Raw genomic sequence first — 6,667 nt, 5'->3', positions numbered from 1 at the left:
AAATAAGCCGATAGAGGGAATTATTTGGCAACACAAAATGGCATCTGGCTTTGATACATTCTCTAATGACTGGTCATGTTTTAGCCCTCTTTAAGTGTATACAGTATGTGTGTGTATGTGTGTGTGTGTGTGTGTGTGTGTGTGTGTAAGGTTGAGGTCATAAATTTACATACTCTGTGCAGAATCTGCAAAATTGCAATATTATTTTGTCTTCTGGAAAACATGTAAATATCATATGTAGCTTCTGAGGGGCAGTACCAAATGAAAAAAAAAAAAAAAGATTTTTAAAATAATAACAATTTACACCAAGCATCCTGTTCAAAAGTTTACACCCCCTGGCTCTTAATGTATCGCATCGTCTTCTTGAGCTTCAGTGAATGTTTGCACCTTTTGTAATAGTTGTGTACGAGTCCCTCAGTTGTCCTCAGTGTGAAAAGATGGAAAGAGGTCAAATATGCAGAAGATGCTGGAAAAGCAAAGAATGTGCCAGACCTGGAGGATTTTTCTGAAGAACAGTGCATGGTTTAATTGTCGTTGATCATCCAGGTCTGCACTTTATAAAGCACTTTTTTAACCTTAGCGGTTCTACACAGCGTTTTACACTGGTACTTACATTTACCCATTCACAAACACACTCACACACCAATGGTAGCAGAGCTGCCATGCAAGGCGTTAGCTTGCTATCGGGAGCAACTTCGGGTTCAGCGTCTTGCCCAAGGACACTTCAGCATGGGCCAAGACTTGAACCGCCAACCCTACGATTAGTGAACAACCCGCTCTACCACCTGAGCCATAGCCGCCCACAGTAATGACACACAGGATTAATAATCAAGTGTATGTAAACTTTTGAACTGGTTAATTTGTGTAAATTCAGTTATTATTGTGTCTTGTGGACTATCTGTAAACATCTCTTATGTGAAAAGCTTATTCAGGGCAGAACTAAATAAAAAACTAAACGCAATTTTAATGATCCCTCTTACTTTTAAAAATATATATATTTTTATTATAAACATTTTGCAGATTCTGCAAGGCGACCTCAACTGTATCATAATGCATGACGTTTTTAGAAATAAAAACATAATATAATACCAAACTCAGTTAATCAGTTAGCATAGTAGATTCCATATTGCTGATCGTTTATTTAGTATATGATGTAATGTAGGAATAGGACTGTGTGTATATGTTGGTGCTAAAAGCGCTGTTTTGCTGTTATACTGTATGCTTTCACAATTATATAGTTTGGTAAGACCTCAGGCAGGACTTGATAATAAGTGAAGAAATGATTGTGTGGTGATGTGATAATGCCATGCATCATGCTTCTGTGTTTGAATCTGTTGTTATTGTATTGGTGACAGTTCAGTTCATTGCAATCTCAAAGCTCTAACTAGCGAGACTTTAGATCCATGTGTTAAACTGTTATAGGAAAACAATCAAAAGAAATAAAAAGTATGACAGGTTGTTCTTTAATAAATAGCACTGGCGAAATGTTATGGTATAAGATAAAGAAAACACTGTGCCATGCCATTATAGGAAAATTATCACCTTCAGAATGGTAACTGTAGCTTTGCTTTCCACATCACACCACGCCGTTGTTGATTATTTTTCCTTTAACAGCATACTCCATGACTTTTATTCCTCTTACACTATAACAATTTGCCACTGCTATTTTGTTATTTATTAAAAAACAATGCATAATTGTTTTTAACCATTTATACTCACTTACTAAAAGTAATTTATATTTACTTTCAATGTTCTGGAACATCTGCAAGACAAGCTAGTTGCTGTTATCACTTGTTATAGCAGCTATAAACGTTTCCTCACCAAACTTTTCTCCCTCTTAAAGCTCAATTCATTCAGTTTCAGTCCACCACCATGCACACACATTCACACACTCATTCACACCTGTGGGCAATTTAGTATAACCAAATCAAACCTTCCTGCATGTTTTTGGGAGGTGGAGGAATCCAGAGAAGCCGGAAGAAACCTACACGGACATGGGAAGAACATGTGAAACTCTGCACAGAGAGTAACCCAAGCTCAGGGTTGAACTGGGAACCCTGGAGCTGTTAATAAGCCAAAAAAACCCCAACTAATTTGCCAATGTTACCAAGAAAACGCAACATCCTCAGTTCTGAAGACTTTACAGCTTTATCTCTGACTGGCTGATGTTCACAAATACAGCGACTCACAGCGACAAAGTGACCAGAGACCATTAATTTTCGATGAGAGCTGGTGACGGCAAGCGTTGGTGACTAGTTGTGGGAGTGACAAAGTTGAAAAAAGTGTAACTTTCTGCAAATTTGGAGTGACTTGGTGCAGCAACTACCAATGAGAGTGAAGATAGTAGATCACACGTGATCCGTAGCCTCCTGTGCTCATTAACAGAAAGATTGAGGATCTGAGGCCAACACATACAGATAGATAGACTGGCTCTCCTGCATCTCGTAGGATTTATAATGCATATATACACTGGTGAAGTTTATATACAAACTCTCTCCCTCCAGAATGTTTGATTTGAGCGACAAGAAAACTGATTTGTTGTCAGAAGTGGAATGCTAGTTGCACCACCCACTGATAAATGTTACTAGCACAACCAGTGGTGGGAATGCAGACTGGCGACTTCATAGTACAGCGACTGGCGACTTGCAGCAACAAAGCGACCGGAGACCGTTCATTCTGAACGAGAGCTGGTGACGCGAGCCGCACATGAGTTTATGGAGATGTCAGATGGAGATCCAGACCTGCCTGATCCATCCTGATGCCCTACCTCTGGATGGAGCTCTCATCAATTGGAGGCTACAGCCTGGAGATTGCTGAGGATGGTGCCGCTTGAAGTACCATAGAATGGTTTTGGACCTCAATTCAACTCCGGTTGCTGCAATGGCCTTAGGACTGCAATTACCACATGCAGTTCTGCACTCCGGTCTCCTTTAGTGAACAGTGGATTAGTTCAACAAACCATAATGAACTTTCCTTTACTTTTACACTGTCTGTTGTGACCCAGATGAGGATAGGTCCCCTTCTGAATCTGGTTCCTCTCAAGGTTTCTTCCTCATATCATCTTTGGGAGTTTTTCCTCGACACCATCGCCACAGGCTTGCTCAGTAGTGATAAATTCACACATTTAAACTTTGCATACTGTGTTTCTGTAAAGCTGCATTGAGACAATATCCACTGTTAAAAGCACTATACAAATAAAATTGAAATGAAATTGACTTGAATTAGCGGCAGCGAGGTGTACCTTGTGGTCGCACCTCGGGTGCACATTTTTTTCTAATAATTCAACAGACCGGAGTCAATTATTCCGCTTATGCCACAGTTACCACACTTCACGACATTGTTCGTATTTTTTATTTCAAGACATTTGGCAGGTTTTTGTCCTTGAAACACTGTTGCATGTGGATCTAATTTATTACGCATCCCATCTCAAGCCTCCATTGCTAATTCCAGAATGTCATTTTAGAGCTCAGCTCAACTGATGTGCAGTTATTGGAGAGAGAGAGAGAGAGAGAGAGAGAGAGAGAGAGAGAGAGAGAGATCACAGGTTTTTTTCTGTTTCATGCTGATAATATAAAAATAGAACAAATAAATAAATAAATATCGATAGGCCTACTTGTTCACAGGGTTTTTCATTTTTTAGCCTATTACTTCAGAAACTGCAGCGAATAAATAAATAAATAAATATTGAGGCCAGATTTTCTGTCTCATTACTGTAATCACATGTGTTCTTTCTCTCTCTCTCTCTCTCTCTCTCTCTCTCTCTCTCTCTCTCTCTCTCTCTCTCTCCAGTAACTGCATATCAATGGCTCAAGCCTCTGCTTCTCCTTGTGGCCGCATTACCACCACGGGTTCGCATTATTTTCCTAATAATTCAACCGCCCGCCGTCATAATTATTACTTACTTATTTCTGGAAAATTAAAATTTTCTGTCATTTCGTTTGTTGTTAAATATGTGTGCTGTGCTGGACAGTACGCTAACTTTTCCGTTATTTCAGTTCACTTGGCGAAGTGATAAGGAACTGTAATGCGGTCAATAATGTGGTCCTGACTGGAACTACATTCACTATATACATGTGTTTACTGAAAAATAACTGAACACCTCAGAACGTCTGTCAGCCAATCAGAATCGAGAATTCAACAGCGCCGTGGTATGGAGGTTATTAATGTTTCAAATCGTTTCACGGGTAGTGCATGAAGTTATAAAGGCAGACATAGCGTAGTTAAAATGAAAAAGGTCACAAAGCGACAGTGACAGAATTCAGCATGACACTCACACGCTGTACTATAATGTCTCGAGCGTGGACCGTTCTCTTTCTTTTCTCTGTCATGTCTCTCTTTCTCTCCTTCAGCTCCCCCGTGTCTGAGGTTTGCTGTGTTATTCCAGTCAGAGGAAAGCCAAAATGAAGCCCTTTAGGCTGTAGCCTCAGAGGCAGCCGGCAATGAAAGAGCTATTTATATTTCTCCGCAGGGTCAGAGTGTCTGCCTGTCTCGGCTTATTATGTAAAGTGTGCTTGAAACGATGAAGCTAAAATTCATTTGACCTGCCTTAACTTGACTTCAGTGGATAGTCTGAGGTTGCAGGGTTCTGACTATTTCTTCAGTAGCTTACTACTCAAAGATCTCAGTCTGGAAAGCACTCTTCGTCTCAGCTCCGAGAGATCATTAAGAACATTGTGTATTGTGCTTTCTTCAGTGGTCAACACGGACAGATTTATTCCAAAGAAGAACGTCACCGTTTCCATTGTCCCAGTAATGTAGCCATCACTGTGTCATGTACAGTTAATTCTGTCAATAAAACGTGCAGTATACTGAACTTTATGTGAGTCTGAGACTTGAATCTAGTGTGCTGTTGTGTTCACACACTTCTAGCAAGTCTTGTAAATTAAATGTATTGTTTAATTTTTGTTTACATAGGCAGGAATCCAGGAAATGCTGATTAAATGTGTAATGTCTAATTCCCATTCAAAAGGATGACTAGTTTTTGGTTGTTGTTGTTGTTGTTGTTGTTTTTGCTCTTTATTTAGCAGCTAACCCTGAGAAAGCATGCAGAATGGACACGTTGGCTGTGTCCATGTTTTATGAAAGCGGATTTTACAAGGACGAAATGAATGTGCCAGACTCTAAGTGTAGCTGTCTTGCTTTTTACATTGAAATGAGTGTGAGGACGCACAGCGTGAAGCGATTCTTACCTGTATTCTTCTCGTTAGCTGCAATTATCCTTAACACCACTTTATTAATGCAACCTCATTCAGAGGTGGTTTTACTGGTGTAACACACTCATGACGCTAATCATAAGTCCATGCTTAATGCCTCAGTGCAAGATCATCCGAGTGCTTCTTATAACTGCTTCTTTGAGCCTTTTTCTAACCAGTAAGCAGCTGAAGCTTGCATCTTCGTGTCAGTACTAATCAAGATCATCCTTTGACTTCCTTTTAATATTGCCTGTGAGCTGGATTCATAGTCACGTTGCTGTGAAATGCTACACCAACTGGTCTGCATTTAAGAAGAAGAATCAGTGTCAAGACTCCTTTGTGTCAGTAACAGTGCTACAGAGGTTAGTCAGCTCAGTGTGGGGAAGCCTCACTGCACAGTCCCCTGAGGATTCCTGCAGTTCTGCTAAGATCATCAGTGTTGTTTTGATTACACCTCACTCGCTGACCTCTAAATACGCACAGAAACCACACTGAATAACAACGACTGCTGAATCTATCAACTATATTTCATTCATTCGTGCCATAACAGTCATCATCTGGCTTTTGTCATAACATATCTATATCAAAGTCTGAAAAGCATAAATGTTTATAACAGTTCGAAATCTGTCTTTTTTTATTTGTATATATATTTTTTTTAGCAGTTTATGTTCTGCCATAGTTTTTAAAAGAAAGCTTTTAGCAGTAGAGATTGTCACGAAGCAGCTTTACAAAATTTGGACATAAATTTAGATCCCTAATGAGTAAGCCAGAGGTGACAGTGGCAAGGAAAAACTCCCTGAGAAGACATGAGGAAGAAACCTTGAGAAGAACCAGACTCAAAGGAGAACCCATCCTCTTCTGGGTGAAACCGGATAGTGCGGATATAAATCATTACAGTGTACAATAAACACAATAAACCGGGATACAAATTTGCAACACTGAGTGTGTTGAAAGGATCGGTATGAGCATTGTAGTCTTCATGATTATAGCAGCAGTTCTAAGGTACAGATTTACAGTGTCCAGGTGAGATTATCAACTGAAGCTTGTTTTGGGAAATGCAATCTATTATTCTGTACTAATCATATCATCATGGAGTTCTCTCAAGTGATCAACTTTAGCATGTTCACTCATATTAACTATTAACATATTAGCATAGCTAAAATAAAGGCATAAATACTAGCAGCGTGCAGACACTAAAACAGAAAGATTACGCTAGTCAAAAAGACCAGGCTCAAATACTGTACACAGTCTTAATTTTTTTCCCATCCTCATAAGTAACAGAATCAAAGGGTTTCTTTAAAACCAGGTTGGCATTTGCTATGCATATCTGGCCTATTTTGCTTAACCCTTTACTCCATGGTGTTGAAATGGCAATAATTCATTTATTTGCAATTTTTGATAGGCAATAATACAAAACTATTATTTTCCTATGTAACTGGAAAAGGGGGCTTTTACTTTGACATAACAAAAAAAAA

This window comes from Ictalurus punctatus, chromosome 27 (assembly GCF_001660625.3).
Source record: "Ictalurus punctatus breed USDA103 chromosome 27, Coco_2.0, whole genome shotgun sequence".
Taxonomy (NCBI): Eukaryota; Metazoa; Chordata; class Actinopteri; order Siluriformes; family Ictaluridae; genus Ictalurus; species Ictalurus punctatus.
The sequence above is the reverse complement of the archived record's forward strand: the minus strand, read 5'-3'. Positions refer to the sequence as shown.